The sequence below is a fragment of the Poecilia reticulata genome, chromosome 11 (assembly GCF_904066995.2).
Source record: "Poecilia reticulata chromosome 11, P_reticulata-male-v2, whole genome shotgun sequence".
NCBI classification, from domain to species: Eukaryota; Metazoa; Chordata; class Actinopteri; order Cyprinodontiformes; family Poeciliidae; genus Poecilia; species Poecilia reticulata.
Window position 1 is genome coordinate 13739997 of NC_088840.1, and position 25947 is coordinate 13765943.

Below are 25947 nucleotides of genomic sequence, written 5' to 3' on the forward strand. Positions count from 1 at the left end.
TATAACTTGATATAAGGATTAAAAAACGGTTGATTTTGCATAATACCACTGTTTAAAATATCACATATTTGGTATTAAATATTGTCTTTTCTAACATTCTGCTGTTTGTAAACTAATGTTTATAGCTGGAGTTGGCTTATTATTTAGACTTACCATTTCACTTAGTCATAAAGCTGCTAGAGGCTGTTTATTTAACCAACTTACTCTTGTAGTTTGTTGTTAATATTTGTTCTTAAAGAAGAGAGAATTCCTGTGAAAAGTGTGAAAAGGACAGAAAATTACTAACAGTCTTACATGACGGTGGTAGTGTATTGGTCTGGGGCTGATTTGCTGCTTTAAGAAGTTGACATCTTGATAAAATAATGAATTCTACTCCAAGCACACATGTGTTGTGCATCAGGACAATAACCTGCAACAGGTGCAGACTTTATTTTCAATTAATTTCATTTAAAACTCACCTTCTTGGCTGAATAAAAATAATTTTGCAAAGACAAAAGGCCCGGCATTCCTCCACAGAGTTCTGAAGGTACTGACTGCCAATTATGGCAAATGCTTAATGTCTGTTGCTGCCTCCAGGTGTAGGACAGCAAATTATTCATTTAAGATGTTCTCACACAGGGATAGTTTGGTCTTGATACCTTTTCCCTGGATTCATGAAATCATTAGACAGAAAAGGGAAAGGAAGAGGGACAGCTGCTAATGAAGGAAGAAGAAAGTTTTGGTTTGCAAAAACAGATGAACATAGCGTGGGACTCCTCTGTTATCCCTACAGCAGAAGAAAAGTATCATAAAATGGGCTTAGACTGTAGAAAAGCATTTGATGAACATTTTAAGTGGTTTAGAAACCACTGAGTTTTAAAAGCATCTTGATACATAAAAGTAAACATTTACTTACTGAGGTGTATAAAGTACCTAATATCTGCAAGTAGTGCTGAGAAGAGTTGCAAGGCTATTTGAATGTTACATGACTTTGACTTTAGGTTACGTTTTTAATTTTAGTGTTATTTGAGTTTTGTTTTCAGAAATAGGAATTTCTGAGTTCTAAGTCAGAGCTCCAGAGTCGAGGAGTTACAAGAAAAAATACTTGTTTACACTTCTCACAGCTTGCATCCAGAAGGACACTCTATGGACTTCTATTTTGAAAATCATTTTTCAGTGTGCATTGATTTAATTGTTAGTAGTCACCATTACAAATCTTACAGGTTTTCTAACTTAGAACTGATATCCATTTCACTTGAGTTTTATACCATTCCCAAATTCAAGTTACGACATCCACAACTGAAGGCTATGTATACTTTTTATTCTTCATCAAACAGTTCTTCGCTATCTTCTGTATTTTAGAGAAAAAAATGCATGTTAGGTGTGTTGGCAGAGATTAACTTTTAAGTATATGCTAAAAATACAGTATCTTGTGAGATCCATGGATCTATTTTTCTTCACTTTTTTGTCTTTGCTCTGCACTCTAAGATGAAACCTGAATTAAGCATATTGGAAATAATTCAGCAGAAATAAGAACCGATGACGCAAACAGATCGGCGGAACTGCAACCGCGTGAATACATGCAGAACTGCAGGTGTGACTATGTATTTAAATAAATCTAGGTAAGGTCAGGAAATAATGCGACACAAGATATTCTCCGCTTGACTCCTGATTGCTGATAATTGTCTCGCGTTTACAAAATGGGCAGAAGAAAAGAAAGATAACAGTGGAGGAAAGGCAAACAAGGTGGTGCAAACAGGAGGCAGCAGGAACAGGTAAGGTGAAAGAGAGGAAAAGATGGAGAGAAGTGAGAGCTGAAAATGAGTGTGAAACAGATCACAGCCTGTGTGCAGAAGCACCAGATGGTTTGGAGGGTTGCAGAGCAAGACAGAGGAGCGCTACCTTTGTTCACAGAGATGTCTGCCTCCCTTCTTTTTTTCTGCTTTCTCCTTTCCTGGTTGCTGTTTTAGACACACCACTGCATTACTTTTGCGGTGTTCTAATCCTTTAACTACGTAATTCTTTCTTGTCTCTTTTTTGTGCTTCTTGCGCATTCTTTGTTCTTACTTTTGTGTTTGTTTTCTGGCTGAGAAAGTAAGAAATGGTCAGAAATATGTTTCATCATCACTGTTTCAGCTTTGTAAAAAATAAAATAAAAACATCCTTATTTCTTCTAGATATCTTTTTGTGCACATACACCATCACCTTCCTATAGCTGCACAACACTTACAGCCCCCAGAGAACGTGTAGACCAGCTTTTGTTACTGGTTTCTCTTTTCATTGCTTTTTTTTTTTTTTTTCTCCACTCATAGCCCAGATGCCACTGCACATGCCAGTACACCGACACACCATTACTCCTAATAACCCACCGGGGTGAGACTATACGCACGTGGCAGAGCTCATCTGTGGCATCCTAACTTAAACTGTGAGACAAAGGCGCACACAGAGGAGAACTGAATTTCTTTATGTCTTTTTGTTAAACGGATCAGATTAACGCAGAAAAGCTGACCGTTTTGGAGAAACGCATCTGGAAAATTAGAGAACATGATCGATAATTCAGGGCTTGATGGAGATGGAAACTCAGCATTTTTTTTTTGCTGAAAACTTCAATCACGCCTCAATTTTCTGTCTACCTGCTCTTGAATTTCTGTTTGTATTCACCCTCCATAGATCGCTTCAGCTCTCCTCTCAGCAGGCTACTGCAGCACCATGCTGTGAACAAAGGATTAGGAGAAGACTATGTGTGTATGCGTGCGTGTGTGTGTGTGTGCGTGTGTGTTAGTGCATGTGGCGGCACATAACCTCATACCCTCAGGGCCGGCTGCTGCCGAACCTCCATTCCCTCCACATCCATCTTTGCAGCCCGGCACGCACGTGAGCATGTGTGCATGCTCGCACACCGATCCTATCATCATATTAACATAGATGACAATCTGGCGCGAAGGTGCTGATCAAAGATAAATTTCCCTCCCCGGCTCGCCTCCTGTTAATTACGCCATCTGTGTAGGAACGTAGCGTGCTGAACGTGGGGGAGGCCGATCCGTCAAATCGCTCTTGCTCTGTGGTACTGACAGGAATTCACCCGAGACTGATTGCCTCCAACTCTCAGACAGGTTACACACATGGCCGTGAGGGCACACGCATTAGGTGCTCGGTGCGCCCACAAAATCTCTCATTCAAACTTCTCGTACCGATAGGTCGGATCTATGCCTCGGCATGCATTATTAAAGGTACATGCAATAAAACCGTTTGCTCTCCTCTCATCGCCAATCACAAACTTTTTAGCAACTTTTGAACGTCATTTGCTTCTCGGTAAAAAAGTTTTTATATAATCAGTTTTTGCAACAAACCCCCCACCCCCCCCCCCCCCCCCACAAAAAAAAAAAACACTCTCTTTAAAGGGACAGTTAAGATTTTGCTGAAATCTGTTTCTATTAAGAGGTAAAATTCAAACTATGTCCCATTTGTGGTACCATCTTTGATTTTTAAGAAGACAAACTTTAGCAATGTAGAAAAGTGATTTACTTCACACTGGTATAAAACCTAGTAGTGATATTTTATGGTCTGATGTTTTGCTGCCTCTGGAAAGAAACCTGCCTTCGTCTTCCCAATGAGATCCTTCACTGGGTCTTCTCTATGGTCTCCTCTTAGTGCTACATGCCTACAACACACCATGTAGCACTAATGGTGTGTTGTATAGTATACTTTGTATACTATACCTTTATATACCTTACTATACAAAGGTATAGTAACTGTCAAATGACTCTCATCTGCAAAGATAACTCCAGTTTGTATCTTGTGTAACTGGATGGATGGATGGATGGATATAAAGTAAGTGTGATTTTTAACTTCAACATTAATCACACACTAATAAAGTTTCACTGAACCTTCAGTTGAAACCTTTTTTCCAAAAGTCTAATATTTCAATGATACGTTTTTATGAATTTATTTTTTACATTAGCATAAATGTTTGACTAATTGGCATTTTCAAGCAGGCTTTTTGTTTATTTATGATGTTTATCACAGTTTCAGAAAACACTTTCAGAATGGATTCGACCAAAAACATTTCGCCGATGCAAATTAGATGTAAAACTCTAATGGTTTAATGCAAGTTCATTCAGATGAAACAAAGTAAAAGCATTTTACACAAAATCTTTGGGAGACAAAACATTAAGATAAGCATTTTTTTTTTTACTGGAAACGTCCCAAGCACTATGTCTGAGTGCATCTTCTTTTTTAAAGATGCCTTATGGATGTTCATCTTGTAAACATTATGAAAATCTCAGAAGCATTAGTACGTCAGCTCTAGATCCTATAATCCTGATGTAATGTAAATGTATAGTGTGTGTGTGTGTGTGTGTGTGTGTGCGTGCGTGCGTGTGTGTGTGTGTGTGTGTTTGCGTGTGTTTGTGTGTGGTCATCGTTTTCTTCTCTGAATTATATTCTTCCCAGAAAATGACCCCAATGAGTCTCCGTTTGAAAAAGTAATTGCATCTATTTGTTATTTGCTATAATAAAAAGTGAAAACGGCTCCCACAGACCCAAACAGCTTATATTAACGATAAATGAAAAACAAACACTAAGAATTATGTATTTTGAGGTGGAAGTTTTATTTTAAGAAATAAAACTGTGGAAAGTGTGACATCATGTTTGTTCTCAGAAGTCTTCAGAACCGTATTTCACTGCAGTCGCAGTTCCAAGCTTAGGGTATTTTAATACCACAACGTTTGTGTCTGCTCGTCCCATTCCTCTTTGCAAAGTTGAACCTCATTTCAATGAAATAAAGTTTTCAAGTCACGCTGCACATGCACAATCTGGACTTTGAGTGCGTGAACTTACAGTACATTAATATGCTTTGATCTAAACCCTTTTATTACATCTCTAACAGTCTGTTTACTGTCATTGCCCTGACCCGTGTCTTTTTTTTTTTTATCAATTCTCACCAGATTTCCTGTCTTTGATGAAAAAAAGTATTCCCACACCGTCACCATGCAATATGATATACATTGTTTAAACTGTTTTTTTTTGTGGCTTTCTTTCAGTAACCACTAGACAGTTATGATTATGATTATGACTGATTTCTTTTCGGTTATTTAAATGTTTTCTGAAGCCGCCTTAGACACACGGCACCATTCAGGGGCTCTGTTCCTCAAAGGGAGTGAAACAGAAGATATTTGTGACCCACAGCAGTGCCAGATGTGTGAGGTGTTCTTTATAGGCGACCACTCGGCAAAGTGCCACACAACGTCGAAGCACATGCCATTAATCTTTTTCCTCGGAGACGCCTGGATGCCACTTTGCGATAGGACCTCCCCGCGCAGCCCCCCATCCAACCCCTCGTGTTCTCCGGTACATTTCTGTCCTTATTGCCGCCTCTCTCCCATCATTCCATCAAACCTCCCATCTGTTACGCTGTAAACCAGAGATTTGTCTATTCCTTTACACATTTGTAAAATGAACTCTTAAGCTTTTCAAGCATGCAGACATTTACTCCATCACTCCTCCCTCTATTCGGCATGCACTCATCCGCACATACATATATACATTTCTGCATAATCTGTTTCCAATGAGGTCTCCGTAGCATTTCACATATTCCTGCTCTTCCACTAGTCAAATAAGGCTGTCACAGCTGCACAGCCATTTCACGGGGGGCTGCACTGATCACACCATTACGATTACTGACTGCATTAAAGAAAGATCGGGGAGGGGAGAGACGCGGGGTGGGGTCGCTGTGCATCTTCTTGTCTGATCTGTATCACATACCCAGAGAGGGGGCTGTGAGGATGACGGAGAAGATTTGAGACTTAAAAAACAAAAACAAACAGCTGATGCATTTATTGGAGACAAGTGTGTTTTTCGAAGTACTCGACGCTGGTCTGAAGCACAAGTGAAGTGAACTCAAGACAGCTGCAGCTCCTTAGGCAACCAGTCCGACTTCTAAAAAATATTTATGTCTTCGCTGAGTAATTAATTACTGCATTTACCAAGCCAGAGTGTCCTTGGAGAGACCAAACGTTTGGCCTGAACCCAGGCAGAGGGCCTTTAACGCTCAGCAAGAAAAATTGATGTGCCCTCTGCATGCTGCTGAAACATTTGATCAGAATCAGAATCAAGGTCATCGTTAAAATTTCAAAGACTTCAAAGCAGCATGGTGAAAAGCATTGTTTGAATTGACCATTAAGAGAAAAGAGCTTTAATAATTCCCTTTTATCATTTGAGTTACTTTTCTGTGCTAAACCTGCGAAGGGGTGGTTTTTTCTTGAGGAGAAAGCTGCAAAGTAAACGCAAAGAGTTATCTCTGGGAGTCCGAAGCGTGGCAGGAGTGTGACGTTCTTTCTGAGGTGTATTTTTTTGACCAAGTTCAAGTCATTTTGTCAAAGCTGTACTTTTACGCATCTCTGGGTTCTGAAAAGAATGTGCTTGAGTTTATAAAGTATTCTGAGGGCGATGCATTCATGCGTACTGCACTTGCTGATGCTTGCGCCATCATGATGCAATCACAGGTCCCAACTCCTCCGATGAGCACCGGGCACTCCCAGGATCTTCCTGGAGCTTTCCCAGATGGCTCGCAGAATTCCCAGCCAGCTCCAGACTGGCATCACCGCCAGGCTGGTGCTCACTCGCAGGGCACACAGGCTGGGCGTTTGGCACATCACATCCTCTCAGGACAAAGGAGTAACTTTTAGAGGTCATCTTGGTGCTTTTGGAGCAACTACAACTTTACCAAGCTGGGAAAGACAAACATTATTAAGAAGTTATTGGCTTCTTTACATCAGGCCTTTATAGGTTTCTGCTTACAGCAGCTTTCGATTAAAGAATCTGAATAATAAACTGTTTAAAATTTAAATATAAATATGAAATAAGTCTCTAAAGTTGGATTTAGATTTTTATCACGTGTTTCTTTGATTCAGCACTTTTATTTTATTTGTATTGTGTTATACAAATGGTGCCTTAAGAGTAAACTTACCTCTGTTGCCCTTTTTGATGAGAACAAAAACATCCTGCCTTCTGAAGACTAAGCCTTGGTAGGTGTTTCTTTTACTTCTAAACTCTTAAAATGAAATCTAAACAAATAATTTACAATACTTCACTTAAAAGCCCTGTGTAGACCTTGATAAAATGTTATAATTGAGATAGATACTAACATCTATAGAGTGAAACAAATGTTGTTCTTGGTAAATTGAAATTGCTTCTCACCCTTCTTTCCCGATAACACGTTTATTAGATTAGGCTTGATTTGTTTTATAAGCAAAAACCTGACATTTTGAATTTGATTCCCCCCCCCCACCCTTCCCCCCGTTTGGGTAGCTGGGAGTGTTCCAGCATAACTTCACCCTGCTTTCTGTCCTTGGGGAGTATTTTGTAAAGAGTGGTGAGCTTTTAGTTCTGTCACAAACTTTTAACCAGAACACAATCTTGCTTTTGTTTCCAAGGTCAAAATTCTGTGATCCTGGGGAAAATGGGCTGTTTTATAGATGAAAAGAATCCTTGAAGCCATCTTGTCAGTCAGGATGAAAAACAGAGTGAGTGGGTGAACGCAAAAGTTAACTTACATTCCTAGCCAAAAACACAACAGGAAAAGAACACGTCTCCGCGCAAAAACCTCTGGTCACCTATCTCATCATCGTAACATCTTCCTATCTTATTTACATAAGAGTAACACCTTTGTTAGACAAACATCCCTAAAGATGTTTGGCTGCTCATTTGCAGCAACTTCTCGTTATGGAACTCATTATGGAAAGCGCCCAATGCACCAGGGTGTAATGACACAGGCAACGCTCGCTGTAAAACAGTGGCATATGGCTAAACTACACAGCATTAAACATTTTGGAGACTGTGCTTCCCTGGTGTCTAAATAGCACAGCGCTTTGGCAAATAAACCATTATGCAGTGTGAATGACTTGTGGACATGTGTGCCAAGTGAGGCTGTCTAATTCTGCTTTACTGGGAGAAACCAAACAGATAGAGAACAATTTACCCTATAGATCCTCGTGAAAGCACACGCAACGAAAACACGAGAAGTACTAAATGGAATAATAACGCATTTACTTTTACATTCAACGTCAATCTGAGGATTGCTATGGCGACAACTACTGATTGGTAAAAAGAATAGAAAAGATCTCCTTACACAATCTTAAAAGTACCACTCCTCGCCATGTCATCTAATTCACTCGCTCATTTCATATGAATAGGTTTTAATAAAGTGCAGCAATTATGTCTGTCTCCTACTGAATATTATGACCTCCTTTAAGTTCCCATTGGGGATCAATAAAGTATTGAATTCAAATTTGAATGCTGTTGACATGGTGTCACCACATGACCATGGTCTCTTATGGTCACTTAGTGAGTGTGTCCCATTTTGCCCTTCCCCCTCATCCTCAGGTCTCAGCCTGTGTTTTGCAAACTGGAGGATTGTGCAGCTCAGTTGTTTACTAGCTGCAGGTGAAAGATGAAGGGGCAAAACTTTTCACCCCGAAATCAATTATTTCTTGGTTGAAATATTTTATTGACACACAAACTATGTTTTCATATTGAGATAACAACCTTGAAAATTGGGAAAATTGCTTTGCATTTATTTGCTAAAAATATACTGCCATTTATTGTAACAACAAAATGTGGTCTTGCTCTGTAAGATACATAAATACATAAAAGAAATATAAATTATGACCATATCTGTTTATGTATAGAATCAGCCGTACACAATGAGGTGCTGGTGTCTTAAACAAGTCAAGTAATTCAAATAATATGGGATTTAGGAGCTACAGGATAAAGGTGGGGCTGGGAGAATCCTTGGACTGAATGTATATGTGCTTTATGGAAACGGTAAACAACTTTTGATAAAATCTCCAGAGGATAATGGATGATTCAGGTGATTTCACCACCTCTTCCATATCCTAACAAATGCCAAAATCCAAGTATTTTCACTGTTAAAGATAAGCAGACTTTAATCTGGTAGGTAAAGTAGGAAATACGATTCAGACCTAATTTATGTTGGGAAACTAAAGTAGTTGTAAAAAGGGTAAAACTTTCAACACTGGTTAAAGTAAATCCATCACTGTGTTTGTTTAGAAATAATGCAGGTCTTTTACTCCTGTTCCAGTTGGAAGTATCTTCTCTTTTGAAACAAAAAATACCAGAGGGGACTTTGAAAGAGCAAGTGCATCTCAAGGCACAACAGGGTGAGGGTGGTGTGCTGACATCACAGGTTTAATACTCAAAGCGTAACAGACTTTCTTATGTCGCTGCTCTCCTCCAAGCTCCTTGATGTCTAAACCTCCTGTAATCTGTTGCCTGAGGACAGGCCCTCATCCTGACCCTGCAAAAATGCTTGTCGTCAACCTGATAGGCGATTACCTATAAGGTTCCTGTTTTCCTTTGATCACTGCCCTGTGAAGCCAGAAGTTACGCATTCAGCCTCTGCATTTTCTGCACCGTGTCGGCCTCAGAAAACAGGCGTATCATTCCATCTTCACGATCCTGATGGCACTGTCTTATGCTCACTTTCATTTTAAGCTTTCTGCAATGAGATCCATTACTGAGGTCTCAGATTTTCTTGAAAAAAAAAAAACCCTGTTGCCTAACAGTTTGAACAGAACATGGTTTGCCTGTTCCACTAACTCAGCCACCAAATACCCAGATCCTGACTTTTATAAAAGAAAAATGTTAGGTGTGAGTAGTATGTTTCTTGTGTAAAAGTTCCAATTAACATTAATTAATGGTTATGCTTGTCCTTAAAACATCTTTGGTATCTCAGAGATACCAAAATAACACGTTGTGACACAGACTAAAAGCTACCAGGCTAAAACAAAAAAAAAATGCTGAGAGCGTTCAATGTAAGACTCAAACTTTAAAACCAGATAGATACGGTCAGAAATGGTGTTGACCACAACATGCTGAGGGTCTGTCTTTCTGCCGGTGTAACTGAATGAAACGAGGGAAGGGTGGAAGTGGTGGTTTTGGGAGGGCAATGAGACATAAGACAATCTCCTTCAAGTCCTTCTTAGATCTATAAGTTGCAAAACTCATGAGCTCTTCAGATGCGAACAGTGTTGGCTTTTTGACAACAGATGAAAAGAAAGAATAACTGGATGAGAGAAAATGAGACATTCAAACTTTTCGCATGGTGGCGCCGCCATCATGCTGAGTCGGGGTGGATTCTTTGACGTGGATCTACATTTTATATTTATTTTTAAAGATATTTTAAACAGCTCCAGCAAAGACCTGTTTATTTAGCACAAAGACGCGTATATGGTAAGAAGTATGTCATGGCATGAGATCGACGCAGCCATTCATCAGCATCATGATGTCATGGTTTGTTATGAGCGTAAGCAGCCGTACAGCTCCTGAAACTCTTTGCCAGGTATGTAAACCCCTTCAGCCATGCAGCTCCAGCCGTTTTCGTATGATTGATGTGAGTGCTTAGTGGGGCGACAGAGGTCACACAGCTTGGGAAATTGTTTTAGCCCTACCTGCTCCTCTTTTCCACTTTTATTTCTTTTTCTCTCCCTCTCTCACTGTGTGTCTGCGCCTCTCCCCACCTGGAGTGTCATGAACCCTCTCCACACTCCAGCACCTAATTATATCCTGGACGTGTAAATGTATTCATATTCATGAAGGCACAGATGCTAAATTAACTGTGGCAGGGACACATCGCACTGTGCCGACTGCACAATCTGCTTCTTCCACTTATGGAAAGAAGTGAAAGGAAGGAGAGGGGTGGTGAACGCTGGGGGAGGAGGAGAGGGGAGGGGAAACAGAGTTAAACAAAGAAGAAGAGGAAAGTAGTAATGAAATAAAAAAAGATTTCAGGAGAGAATCTTAAATGGAAGATTCTGTATCTTCAAGAGTCGGTGGCAATTGCTTGGACTCGAAGAACGCGTCCCAAGTGACCTGAGCAGGTGATGCGCCACCAGGTTCCCGCTGCACCCCTCTGCCATTGGACGTTCAGACCGGCCTAGCTAGTGATGAGTGACAAATCAAAAAGCCGGCGAGCATAAAAGCGGGTGGCAGCCGAACGGCGCGCGGGGAACTCAGGGGCAGATGGAGGGAGGTGCAGCGGTGCGCAGCGAACAGATGGCCGCTCCGAACTTGATATATGAAATTAATAACGTTTCTCAAATAGAATTCAGAAACCAGAATACATTACCTGAATTTTAATAACAGTTTTTTTTTCTTATTTTGGAGGAGTGGGGGGCAAAGAGAGACATTTGCATGCCAATGTGTTTGGGGTAAACAAATAACCAGTAGGACCCAAAGCAGTAGATTTTCATCTGCTCCTACTGAAAAACAGACAAAGGCGGGCAAACAATGGAAAATGTGTTGGTTGGGGGGAAATTACCACAGTGAAATCTCACTCAAAGAGCTGAAAGCAGAGGATTTACACATGGTCATTGTTGGCATGAATGTCAAACTGATTTTGAGCTCATGATGATTATTAGTTAATCTCGTCGGCATTTTCAGTTCTGGTCTTTTTAATGTATGTAATTTGCGACACCTGACACCTACAGAGAGTGGAATAACTCAGATTCTATTTGAATCAGGAGCTGAGGAATAGTTCTTGGTCAGGCCGGCCTCTTCTGGGAAAGTTCGGCGATGTTTGATGTTTTCTCCATTTGTGGGTGATGGCTCTCTGGAGCTCTTTAGAGTCCATTAGAAGTGGCTTTGTAATCCTTTCCAGACTGATCAATGTCAGGGACCAATGTGTTCTTGAATTTCTTTAGATTGGCTCGTGATGTGCTGCGTTTTGAAACTGTTCCTGAAACTGTTTAGAAATTGAAGGCCACACCGAAAAAAATTTATGTTGTGATTAATTCATGATTTAACGTTGGAGTCAGGATCTTTAGCACAAGACCGGGTTGGTTTAGAAAGTTAAGACATTTAATATTATAATTGTGTGATAATTGCTGAACTGAAACATTTAAGCCTGATTTAAAAAAAAAAAAAACATAAATGGGAGAAATCTGTAAAGGGCCAAATACATTTGCACAGTTAGTCTGGTTTCATAAGGGATCAGATTCTTAGATACTTCAGAAGATTCAACTGGCCCAAATGTGCAGTTGTCTTTGAATATAGAAAAATTATAGGAATTTAACAATACTCTAAAATATCACATATATTTTTAATTCTCTGCTGACCAGATCTGCAAAAACTATTACTGCTGCTGTTTAGATATAATCCCTTACCATCTGCTTGGAGAAAGTGATTTTACTAGCTTTTTATTAAGAGTTTGATCATATTAAATTCTTTCTTCCTCTGAGCAGTAAAGGTAAAAGTGGGACCACTTTTCTGGTGTCGGGCAATTACCCTAATCCCTCATAATGAAGATTCAAATAAAGATTTAATGGTTTAGTTAGAATCCAGGTAATAAAATATCTGCATGCACTGAAGCAGGACAATAAAGTCATGGTTTTAATAGTTAAAATTTTATGTCATCACCACAAATCAGAGCACGAATACCTACTAAAATCATGCCAGATTTTATTGGTCTGAATTATTAATTTTTCGACGGCTCCTATAATAGAGCTTTAAGCTTCACAAATTAAAGATATTTCAACTGTTCAACGTTGAGCCAGTGGTAGCAACGCAGGTAGGTTAAAATTTAGAGAAGGTTTGCAGAAAAGAATAAAAAAATGACGTTTTGAATCATTCTTTGTATAATGGGGGAACATATGGCCATCCACTTGAGCTGACATACAGAGCAATCATCAGAAAAGAGTCCATGGTATTAGGAAGGAATTAAGAAATCTATTTTCTAATTTGTTATTATTATGCGGGGGGGAAAAAAGCACCATGACCTAGATTAAACTTTTTGGCCAAATAATAAATTACTACATTAGGCAGAACACTAAACAGGACATCAAACTGATCGCACCATGGTAGCATTATACTGTGTGATTTTTGAAAGGAGTAAGAACGTGGTGAGCAATAATGCTGAGATGGTTGTAACTAAATACAGAACAATCCTTTATCATTTTTCTTAAGGCTGAATAAGGCGTGAGGCTGTCACTGCATTTCAAATTCCAGCAGGACACGGTCATAGAAAAGCACAGCTGGAGGATACAGTGACACAGGTTGTTCCACTACAACGAAAGGTGTGCAAAAAAAAAAAAATCTTCTCAAACATCTTCCTTCCAAACTGGATGAGATTGAACTATTTTACAAAGAAGGGTCAAGAAATTAAGTCTTCACATGTGTAAATCTGTAGACAAACAACAGAAGACTTTCAGCTGTCGAAGCAAAAAATGGTTTTGCAAAATGCTAACTCAAATGTTATTTTCATGCTTGGATTTTTCTAAATGATGCATCATTTTCTTAACAGTTATGTACTAATTTGTCTTTGTCTGTCATAAGATCCCAATAAAATTAATTCAGGATCTTTGCAGAAAACATCCAGATGATGCAGGAGCATATTTCCGAACAAAAGCAATTCTCTTTTTCTTATCACTGTTAACTAACCATATTTCAAGCAGGACAATATGGCTCAAAGTTAAAAAATGAACAGCATATGGAGTTTTGTCAGCTCCACTGTACTAGTGAGCTGCACTAATGAACTGAGCGATTCTCTTCATATGTTACAGTGGACATGATTTAAATAAAGAGTGAAAAATGGTCCCATAACCTGGAGATGTTGCAGACACGCTGCATGTTCATTACCAAACCCTGTGCACTTTTGATCGTTAATCACCAATATTCTCAGAAAACATGAGATGTTTGACTTTTATTTAGAACTGCGCTCGACAAGATTGTGTCTGGATGTTGTTTAAAAAAAAAAAAGTGCTGACACAGATGAATATGTTGTGGAAAGCTCATGCTGTTGTACCCCTGCAATATGCGGTGGGAGTGGTAGTGTGAGAAACTTGGAACTGGTTCAGGTTCACAGTCTGTTCACCTTCACAGGTAGTGACAGATGGCCAACAGTAGCTTTCAGCAGCAGAGTGAAGTAGCATGTTATAAAGAAGTTTGCATGAGTGGGATTTCTGACAGGCTGACTGCGACATGCACTCGCATTTAAATTCGCACCAGGGCACGCATTCACAAGCTGAATGAGAATGGCTTATTTTCCTCCTGAAAAACAAACTGCTAACACTAATTCGTTTGCCGTCGAGGTGTTAATAACAGTGGTGCTCGGGCACGCTGGAAGCATCAAGGTACTTCTCAATCCATGGGGTACGCTTGTGCCGCAAAAAAACAGAAGGTAGAAGTTGGCGAGGCATTGTGCACATGGAGAGTGTTACTTACTGGTTATTGTGGTGGTCATACTGTGTCCCGTATGGCAGTGTATAAACGAACAGCATGCAAACACCTTCTGTCCAAACATCTGCGAAAGGCACATTTTCAGGCAGTCTTCCAAAAGCTAATAAAAGACGGAGGCAGAAAAAGAGACAGAAAGGAAGGGAGAAATCAGCAGCCGCTCGGGAAAGCTGTCTCACTTTTGATTTCTTGAGTTCTTGTTTTTCGTGTTTTAGCGCGCTCGTTTTGCTTTTCTTGTTATTCGAGCGTCAGGTTTGTGCTTTGTTTATAAAACTCTCATCTAAGGGATTTTGTCTTTGCACTACCTTGGTAAGTTAAATTCTCTTTTGGTACCTCCTATAATTTTGGCACCACTTTTAAAGACCACTGCGGTGACATTAATCCCCACAGTGAAAAGCAGAGAAACGTCCAACCAACAAATTTGAGTGCATTTATTTAGTAGGGGACGATATACTCCCCAGTAAGGAATAACAATAAAAAAATAATACATTCATCTTTTAAACTAGTGACCTAATCTCACCAGACTTGCATCCCAAAAATGTAGAAAGCAATTAACCTTTAATATATATGGAAGAGGATTAGGGGAACTGGAAAAAAAACAGTTTGACTTTAAACTCAGAATTTTGAGATTCAAGTCAGAACTGTTTTGTTTTTTCCAGTGGCCCTAATCCTCTTCTGTAAATATAAGTGTATTTATTTGCTGGAGAAAAATATTGCAGTAAAACAGGATGTCTCTGAGAAAATTACTGAGGTCACAATTACCATTAAAAACTTCAATAAAATCCCTTAAATTAGGAAATCTTTAATTGGTAATCAATGTCTTCGTCTTCCCATGTGACACAGAGGTCTATTTCAGTTTAGTAACAACAGTTTCCTAAAGTACTGCAAGAAAGTATTCGCAGCTTTTTCCATATTAAGTTACAGATTTACTCTAAAGTATTCATACCCAAGGCTAATTTTTTTTTTGTTGAAGCTGCAATTTTCTCTGAATATGCTCTCCTGGTCTGTTGGAGGCACAGAATTGGTAGGCAGCCATTTAAAATGGTCTTTGGGGATTACTATAAAGAAGACCTCTTTATAAAATCTCTCACACCAAGAATCACCGTTTCTCAGAAACCGTTTCCGAGAAACCTAGAAACAATGTCTTCATACATAGATGCTGTTGTTGAAGAAGGGCAAGCAGAGACTGTGGTTTCTTGAACCTTCCACAGCAGCTACTGGTCAACTTCAAACGGTAATTATTCAGTCTGTCTTGTGCACATTCATCACTGCGTGATGAACAGGACAGGTGCTGCTGCTGCAAAAAAAAAGAAGTCTGCAGAAAGAATAATCAGGACTGACCTTTCCATTCATCCAGGGATTGTACAGGTCGAAGGTCAGGAAAAGGACAGCTAATATCTCTGCAGATCTAAGACATCCTGCACACAAACTGTTTAAACTTTTACCTTCGGGTCGGCGCTGCAGAGAGCTTCTTTGCAGAAACACAGAGACAGTTTCTTCCCTCAGGCCACCTCTCAGATGAACAACTTACGGCATTGGTAGTCAGCTAGTCTTCTGGAAACAAAATAAGCATATTTGCACAAAATAACCTGCCTTTCCCCCCCTTTTCCCATAAAAACAATAATGTGTATGGCTGTGCGTACACATACATTTTTATCCCGTTCTCTTTATTTTCCTCTAAAATTTGCATATTTATGTTTAATTTCTGTGTGGCGTGATACCAAAATCAAACTCATTGTTTGTGCACAATCCTGGCCAAAATAAGATGACTCAGGGACATTCATTGATTCTGCAGCCATTCATTTGTAATCTTGGCTGTGATGTGCTGAAAGATGAATCGTTGTCTTAGTCTGAGATCCAAACAGGTCTGGATGAGGTTATCCTAATGAATCGTTTCAGCTCTGTCATCTTTCCCTCCATGTAGAGAAGTCACCAAGTTTCTGCAACAGAAAATGTGATGCTGCTGCCACCAGTGTTGTAGTACTCGAGATCGGTCTTGGTCCCAAGACCAGTTTTTGATGGTTTTGAGACCATCACTCCATATAAGATGTTTGGGGGTTCAAGCCGAAAGGTTGTATTTATATTTTGATTTTCACATCATCAAAGCAGAAAAATGTCTGTCTCGTTGGTGAGCAGTGTCAGTAATGGTTCACCTTTTGGTTGACCTACTTCTACAGGGTTACACTTGTGCACTCCCTTACTGCTAACTCTAAAATCTAGCAAGGGTGTGTTTGTGTGTGTTGATAGAAAAGCTTGTTCTGTATTTTTATGTTTTTTTAGTTCAGTATCACTTTCAGTAGTCTATGTATCTTCAAAATACACCCAGGCTTAATTAATCTTCCTTGTTTCATAGGATAAACAAAAGCTCTTCAATAAAAAAAATTCTCAATTATAGGATTTAAGAGACATTTGGAGTGACTGAGGTACAGAGGTTTAGCTTAACCACAAATTAATCCTGAAAAAACAATCTCATGCAGGGAAAGAAAGGCTTCTCCTGCAGAGTTTTTAGTGAGAATGAAGTTCAGCTGTTACACAGTTTGGCAATAAAAACAATACTTTGAAAATCTCGTCAACCGTCATGGTGTTTCATAAATGATGGGAAAAGGCTAAATGATTTTGGGAGGACTCAACTCGTCTATCATCGGAAATGAGATCACTGAGAAAGAACGTCTCCACTCCAGCTCCTTGTGGGAAGACGATTTTTAAATTTCTGCTGTTTCTGATGACCCTGGATGCTGTTGTTGAATGATATACACAACTGGAAAGCATTTCTAGACTGGCAGACCGGGGTAGCCAGAGTGCAGGAGTCTGCAATTTTAGGGGGTGAAACTTTTCAGCCTCACATGGGATGCTGCTGATGGTCAGCAAATTCACAACCTTAAGTTTTATAGCTTGCACTTTTCAAGGTAAATGCAATACATCAGAAAAACCCTTGCATGTAAATAGAAACAGGTGCTGGACCAGGAAGAGTTCTGAAACTTTGAGGCCAGACATCAAGGATGAGAAAGAATTTCTTTCTTTTTATCTCCAACTCTGATGCTCTCCAAACTCTTTAGTTAACTTCTGGTTGACAGAGTAAGCTTTGATGGAGTGATGTTTCCGTAGGATTCCGCTCCTGTGCCTAACTTTTATCACTCTCTTTATCTAAAACCTGGTGCAGGTGTAGGTGGTAGAAACTGTCCAGTTCTCATGCCAGTTATGAAATGCAGTGATGGTGATTTTGTTGCAACTCTTCTAGCTGCAAAAAAAGAAAAAAAAAATCAAATCAAATCCAGAAAAAGATTGTTTCATCTACAGGTTACACGGGCTAGCAGTTGCTGTGCACACAAGAGCTCGGCACCGCCTCGCATAGCTAGGCAAGGAAGGCGCCTGTTGTAAAAATACACAAGCAGGACCTCGTCTGAGGAGACTCCTTCTCAAGGGAACGCGTCACGCATTCTTTCTGTTTTCACTGATTTTTCCAGGGAGCTTAGCTGCCACAGCTCTGCCCCCTGAACACGACTTATAAAAGACATCCAGTGTCAGCCAATTATTTTGGACTCTGATGGTCATAAATCAAGGCTGACCAATAAAAATGAAGACAGCCAAGTATAATGTTCGTGCGCGACTCCAACTGGATTGTAAATGAAGCCAGATGGGCTGGGGGAGTGCCACCGAACAGAGCTGGATCCCATCACTAAATGGCTGTGTGTGTGTTTTCCCCTCGTGCACAAATTACGCCATCACCTCATTCGGCGGCATAAATCAAAGCCCAAGCTGTGATATGTACAGGGCATCTCTCCATCTCATTACTATGACAAATTCACTGGCAGCCTTGGATGTGTGAGGCCTGCTTAAATGGTTGATATTTTCACAATCTGTACTTCGGTAGCTGCTGTTATTTTGGAGCAACTGTTGAGTCGTTTATGTCATTTTAAGACATGTTTGGAGACGAAGCAGACAGTGGGAGTGTTACCTCTTAGTGGACCTCGTAGAGGAGGGACAGCATGTTGGAGAAATATTGGAGCGGAGATATAACGAAAGGCAGAAGAGAAGGAAGTAGCAATCAAACTGAGCGGAGGAATTTGAATTGAAGGCTTGAGAAAATAATAGAAATTGACACATGTGGTCATGTGTCACTTAAATTTTTTTTTTAGCATTTTGACACCTTGCAACCACACGTTCTAATATTTTTTATAGGATTTCGGAATGTAAAAGTAAGTCTGGATGTAAGGGAACAGATTCAATATCGTTTTTTAAAAAATTCCAACAAATAAAAGTAAGAAAATTGTGGCATATATTTATGTAATCTGAAAGTACTTCAAAAATATATCTATACCAGTTTTGTCACATCTAGAGCCTTTAAAAAAAACAAAACTTATTTCTCTATGTTTATGTTCATAGTTTTTTTTTTAAATGTCATAATTGAATAATTTGATGAATTGACTTCAGTCAGTTGATTATTATTATTATTATTATTATAACAAAATACAAATAAAATATAACTCCCTCCAGGCAGAAAACGGACACAAGGCGTTCTTCAATAGTTACTGGCATTTAATAACTATGCCGTGAGAACTGTACAAAAGATATAAAATACATTTTTACAGAAAGAAAGACATTCACATAAAGAATAGACAGCTACTACGGTAAAACATTTACAATAAAGTGGCTTGACTTACAAAAACAGACTCATTATGTCATAAACCACGTGGCTAACAAACTCGACAAATTCTTAAAATAAACATTCTATTTACAAACAAAACTAAAATACAAAAATGCTTACCTCATTGGCCGCTTCAACCTGAAAGGGTTAGTAACGAAACTCCATGTAGCTTCTTCTTGTAACCCAGCTACACGAGCCTCGGTGCCTCACCAAATCTCTCCATCAACAAAGAAAAATAAAACATGCTGCCCTCTACAGAGTGTGGCGTGTAACTAAAAATATGTGCCTAAATGAAACAACAGATTAAACATTGGTTCCACTCTGGTAACCTTTGCACAACTTATAATAAACATAAAATATTTTACATCAGTTTATCTACACCAACTTAAACCAAACTGTATAACTGCCGCCGATGGTAGCCACATGAAATATTTAGGCAATGAGTAAATATTTTTATTTACTAACTACAATGATACACAATGTAAAAAAATAAATAAAATAAAATAATTGCCTTTTTACCTTTAATTGTAGTCTGTAATGGTATTTCGCATTATTATTTTCAGCCATGGGCTGCACAGTGGCGCAGTAGATAGAGCTGTTGCCTTGCAGCAAGAAGGTTCTGGGTTCAATTCCCAGCCCCTGTCTTTCTGCATGGAGTTTGCATGTTCTCCCTGTGCATGCATGGGTTTTCTCTGGGTACTCCAGTTTTCTCCCACAGTCCAAAAACATGACTGTCAGGTTAATTGGCCTCTCTAAATTGCCCCTAGGTGTGAGTGTGTGCATGCATAGTTGTTTGTCCTGTGTGTCTCTGTGTTGCCCTGCAACAGACTGGCAACCTGTACAGGGTGACCCCGCCCCTCGCCCGGTACGCTAGCTGGAGATGGGCACCAGCAACCCTCCCGACCCCATTAGGAGACAAGGGTGTAAGAAAATGGATGGATGGATTTTCAGCCATATTAACATTTACAAAATGTATAAAGATATGAGATCTTGCTTTCAAATTGAAAATGTAAGCTCTTAATATTTTGCATTTTAATTCACTCTGAGCAAATCTGAGTAATTTGCTGAATTTATAGGAAAGAAACAACTACATGAGATCTGACACTAGTACTCACCTGGGTATCTATAACATTGTTACTTAGATCAATACACCCAGCCCTGTTATTTTGTTTCACCTAAGGGCTGAATTCATGCCACACTTCTCAGATTTTTATTTGCAAAGACAACTGATAACGATGCATTATTTTCCTTCATCTATCGTTGAAATTTTACTTTTATGTAAGAAAAAGTGAAAATGTGTGAGCAGCATTGATACCGTTGCAAAAGCAGAACTATTTATGCAACTCCACAGTAATGGACTTGCTTGAAAGCACATTCGAGCAGACCTGCTGAGCTCTTCGTTTTCCAGACCCACAGTCATGACCTTCATTCTTCTAACTTAACTTCCATTTCAGAACTAAGAAGCAGCCCTGTCTGAGAATCTGGATTCCTCATTGAGTGTTTCTCAGCTTTAACGGTGAACGTTTTCTCAGAAACGGCCTTCCTATAGTGGAAAAAGAAAAAAAATATATATTTTTTTACAAGGTTGTGTTATAAGATTTTTGGTCTTCCACGCGCAAAGCGAATGTGACAAGAATAACCGTTCTTCTATTAAAAAACTCTTTAAAATACAGCTTTCATGAGTTTCTGAGGTGAGGGAAGTGTGGCCAACCTAAATAAAAATTTTCCCCTTCCAGGGCTAGACTACTTCATCAGCCAGTGAGAAAACACGAGGGTTGAAGGTAGCCGTTTCTGCAGAAAACATTTCTTGGGAGCAGTGAACTGTCTAACCTCTTATGTTTTCTGCATTATGCTCTCTGAACATAGTTGCTCCGGGCAAGTCACCTGATGTCACTTGATGGAAATAAGTTTTTTTTTTTTTTTTTTGGTCAATATTTTGGAGTTTCAATCTGAAGTTTTTTGCTGAATGGCTGTGTGGGGAGACGTGAGTTCTCACAGAATAGACGATGAGCTGTCAGTGAAGACGGGTACATCAGATCAAGATCAATAAGTTGTGAAGGTTGCAAGAGTAGCAGTGAAGTCCACATCTTACTTTGCTGAGAAGTGCTGTCTGTCCTTTGGGAATAAGGCTGTAAGAAGTGAACAGTGAATAAAATACACGGTTAAAATTTATCTTGTTGCATGAGGCTAAGATGTTAGTCATGACAGACCTCAGATGTTCTGATGTTGGGACTTGCAGCTTCTAAAATTGCACCTCATAGATGTAATTATTCAGAGTCAAAATAACTCTAGCCTTGTGAAGTACTAAAATTTTACTTGATACAACAAAAAATGCATTATGATCCCCTTTTGAGACACATTAGTTGCTCCTAGATTACAGTACGTTTTGTTTTTTTTTGTCTGTAATTTCTCCTCAAACAAAACAATATTTATATTTAATATGTTGTCATATATGAAAAGGACAAAGTTAAGTTTGATAAAAACAAGAGCACTGGTGAAAATCGCCCTGTTTTTATTAAAAGGAGTGATTGTGGTTAGATTCTTGCTCCGCCTTCCTCTGTCGTTTGTGTCCTCTTTGGGCAAGACGTTTCACCCACCTTGCATGCCGGTGTTGGTCCAAAAGGCTGATAGAGCAAAACGGGAGCCTCTCTTCTGTCCGACTGCCTCAGGGCAGCTGTGGCGACTATCAAGTCGCCATTATCTGTGTCTGAATGTGCACGTGAATGGAAAAAGTCTCTGAGAACCCTTGGAGGGCTGAAAAGAGCTATATAAACTGGATTTCATTTCATAATTGTTCATAAACTTAAAACAGACGCATAAGTAACTGCTCTTTCATTTTACAATAAGCTTTGTCTTTATTTATGGCACATGGTATAGAATGTGATCATTTTTTTTTGTCCTTTCTTAACGCTCAGTTCTCATCGACCACATCAGACACGGTCGTCGCCACAATACACACATCGTTTGTCACACACCAATGTGACATGGTGAGCAACACTGTGGCCGTCGACTTACAGACAAGCTGTAAATCTTCTGCGTTGAGGTAGGTGTCTGCATTTTTTTTAAAAATGTTTTAACTGCATTTGAATTTATCTGAAAGTGCACCTCTGCACAAGTATGTCGGTGTGTGTCTGCCAACAGTCATCTCTGTGTTTCAAAGAAAGGAGCGTTGGTTCACATGGAAAAAAACAAGGACACAAAGAGGAGAGGACCTGGATCTTATCACTCGGGGGTTTGAACACAAACCAGACCACCTCTCACCAACTCCAAACAGCAAATTAGGAGCTGGGAGCTGCCGACTGCACTTGTGACAAAGACGTGACGGAGAGCAGACGGGCTGGACTGTGTCACAGGTCACATGGGCCCCGATACGAGAGGAATGCTGACCATGTACAGCCAGAATAAGCAGAGATGTCCATACGTTTGTTTCAGTTCAAGCAGGCCTTCATAATGCATTCTTATTAATGTAGTAAATTCAGTTGTATCCAGTTGTAAACCCGTCCGTTCGTTTTCTGTATCAAACGTTTCAATGTGGTGGGTGGAGGGAATCAACAGGTGAGAGACAGAGCTTATAAAGTACCAGTCCATCACAGGATCAGTGCTGAGACACAACGTGGCAACGTCAGCATGCAAAGGTTCCAGCTGAGGTTGAAACTCGCAACCTTCCTGTACGCCTTAAGAGTTCTTTTATTTTTTTTCTATAAAGGAATCTAAACAGTGATTGGCTCTTTCTGTTTTTGCTCAAATATGCTGGCACAACCGTCGGCGTCTCTGGTTCTATTTAAGTTGATGAGCCATACGTTTGTTTACTCATTCATCAGTTCACACAATTATGGGTGTGAACTCACTGACTGCTTCAATAGATACGCCTTGCTGGTTACAGGTTTGTAGCTTTACCTTAATAATTTCCCCAGATCAACGTGGCAGAGTTCAGCATTTCTAAAATGTGCCGATTTGTTGGCTTCACATATATTTTGCACTGTTTGCACGGTGACCTATTTTTGTTGATATTTCCTAATATGCACTAGGGACAAGATACACATACAGGAGGCTTTGGTTGGAGTATTTCTTGCAAAAGTCGGATAGAGATTAAACAAAGATCCCTTTCTTTGTACACTCAAACTTTGTGAAAAGATGTATTGGTGTCACCAATAATATAGCACCATGTACATTTAAGATAAATATTACTTAATGTGGGGTTTTCCCTCTGAAAGAATGTAAAATAATTAATAGTTGGATTTTCCTGAATGACTTAGCATGCTGCTAATAAAACATTATTTTATGCATCTTTACCAAAGGTCAAAATGTAGAGGGCACTGCAGTCGATCTAATAAAAACTTTGGAGCAAATAAATGTTTTGGTTGCTTATTTTTATGTTAATAATGAACTAGTTGCTTGCCTAATTTTCCACTTGAGATATGTTTTGATTTTCTTTAATCAGATGGGAGCTGTATGTGTGAGTTTTAAGCATGAAAGTGTAATTTAGGACATTTCTTTTAGAATGTCATCTAACAGCAATATGAATCAGATTTCATAGTTTAAGAAATGTGAAATGTTAAGGGGTATATTTTAAAGACGATACTCATGGAGGAAATTTTAATTACAGCAGTAAACGTATGATTAAAATGAAGCAAAGTGACTAATTTTAGATTTGTTTGTTTGTTCATTTCAGTTTATCTTCACTGTGGTAGAAACAACTATCATTATAATGATAATCCTGAATTCATTTTATTGTGTAATTTAGTTTGTGTCTCCATGCAAATAAATATTTTGTAATATATAGTCATTTATTACTCAGTTTGTACAATCGTTTTCTTTTTTTTTTTTCAAATAGCCCTTTATTTGGAGTAGCTTTAGAACAAAACGTCCAGAGAACATAAATCTCATGATCTGGGATTTAACTTCTGGTCTGTTAAAGAGCTAAGGCTGCTTGAAGAATCCTACGAGGTCTCCGAGAGATGAACGTAAATCAACGCAACGCCCTCTGAAGTCATGGAAACATGACCGTGCGAGCGCGTGGAAGTGTATGCGAGTGTGTATTTACTTAGTTAAACAGGCTAAAGCCCAGTCGCCCCGTGTATGATTCTCTGTCTCCATTCCTTATCAACAGCACTTTGTCGTCCCTGCCTCGCTGTCAGGGCTGTGTGTCTGAACCACCTCTCTGCCTGATAGCCAGCAGCCGCCTAAATACACCTGCACTCTGTCAAGCTGCAGCTGCTTCCCCTCCCCTCCTCACACTGACTCATCAGACACAGTCACATGTGACTCGGTCCTATGAACATGTGTTTTCTGTTCGTTTCTTAGTCAGATATGACGTCTTCAATCAAACATCAGAAATATAAATACTTTGCGGTGTATTTAAAATGAGCGACGCCACCGTTGCACCTCTGCTGTAGTCGTGTAAACACGTGGATTGCGTCATCGACTCACCAAAAAAACTGTCCCGTCTAAGACGTCGAAAACCGGCATACGTTTTCAGATGACGTGGAACTCAATTCAACGGGGATCAACACGCAAACAGAGCCAGTCATTTATTAAGTGTGTTTCCACAAATGTCAGCATTCTGCAGAGACAAATTGGACAATTAAGCGTACCTGCATGTCTCTCTGTTGTAGCTGGGACTTGATTGTGACGAGGAAAACAGGAAAACGATTACGCTGGATTCGCATGCAACGCTTTAAGGGCTCCAGCTGTTTTTCTTCATTTGGAGTTCAAACAAGAAAAAAGATCAAAAACAATGTTTGACAGCTGCCATCAGTAAATTGTTGGGCTGACTGTAATGATGATGTCTTTAAATTGTTAAAACAAACCGTGGATTTTTCTTCCCGTCTCTTTTCTTTGCTGTTTAAGATGTCCTCCTGTCTTAATTTTCTCCACAAAAATATGTCTCTATTTGTCTACCTTTTACTCCAAATCACCAATATCCTCATATTTCTTTCTCAGATACCAAGTGCTCTACTCCACTGTGATGTGTGTATTTTCTCTCTGTCTCTTTCCCTCCTGCTCTTTGCTTCTTAGCCTTTCCCTGCCTGCTTTTCATCATGTCAGCCCTCCCGGCACCATATTGACACCTACCAGACGTACAACTTAGTAGCCTGATAACGTGTCCCGAGGCTGGCCTTTTCTTGACCTGAAGACACACCCTTCAAACATACCAGACGGTGAATAGGATTGTCCAAATGAAAGAGCTTTTTTTTTTATAGCAGCTTAAGCTATTTAAAATTTTATGCTTAACACCGTTGCTCACAACGACTCAATCTCAACTCTGTGCTGGAGAGCACAAGGTTCTACCGAGTACAATGTGAAAACGGTTAGAATTTCAGGGTTAAATTTTACTCCAGTCAGAGTTGATTTGAGTCATACATGTCATTTACACTGACAAGTGTTAATATGTCTTCAAGTAATATCCGCAGTATTATTTAAATAAAACACTACCACTTTTCAATTTATCATGGATCACTCTTCATAAGTGTAATAAGTTTGAGTTATAATGCATGACAGTGATACATAATACATGTTGATATGTAAAGAATCTTGTCAGTAGCTTAAGAAATTGAATCCTTTGATTACTACAGGTTTTGTCACCATAAACACATTGTTCGTGTTTCTCTTTTTTGGCACCTGCCAGCACAACCAAAAGTACCGATACCTGCTTTGATGGCCTCACTGGGCAGCAAACTAACTTAACCTGAACTCAAGAGAAAAACTAATAAGTTATTTTGTCTGAAAGAAAATGAGAGACTTTAGATCTAATGTGCAAATGAGCTGAAAGCCACGTTAAGCGATCTGGGCTTCCTTAACATCTCTTCAAAGAATCGGGCTGACCTCACCCACTTTGCATTAATGCAGGAATTTATGCAGAATCCCCGATCAAGTATTAAGAGCGTTCAGTGAACAATACATAGACATACTTTTCAGTCGGCTGAGACTTCCGTACTGCAATTCTTTTTGTGTCATTAGTCTCATGTAACAAAATAATCTCCAGAGAAAGTAGATTTTGGATATTCATTGGCTGTAATCAAAGTCAACAGAAATATATTTCTGTTAACTTTAGAGTCACTTCCTTCAATGAC

General features: G+C 39.4%; 1 long non-coding RNA gene across 1 annotated transcript in view; it reads left to right on the forward strand.

The window, feature by feature from the left end:
• The window catches only part of LOC108166731 (uncharacterized), a 55839-nt gene extending 32312 nt beyond the window's left edge, over positions 1–23527 (forward strand). Inside the window, exons 2-3 of the long non-coding RNA XR_001777100.2 lie at positions 21790–21917; positions 22035–23527. This is a non-coding gene — a long non-coding RNA (uncharacterized LOC108166731). The remainder of the gene's footprint in view (positions 1–21789; positions 21918–22034) is intronic.
• Positions 23528–25947: the final 2420 nt, after the last annotated feature.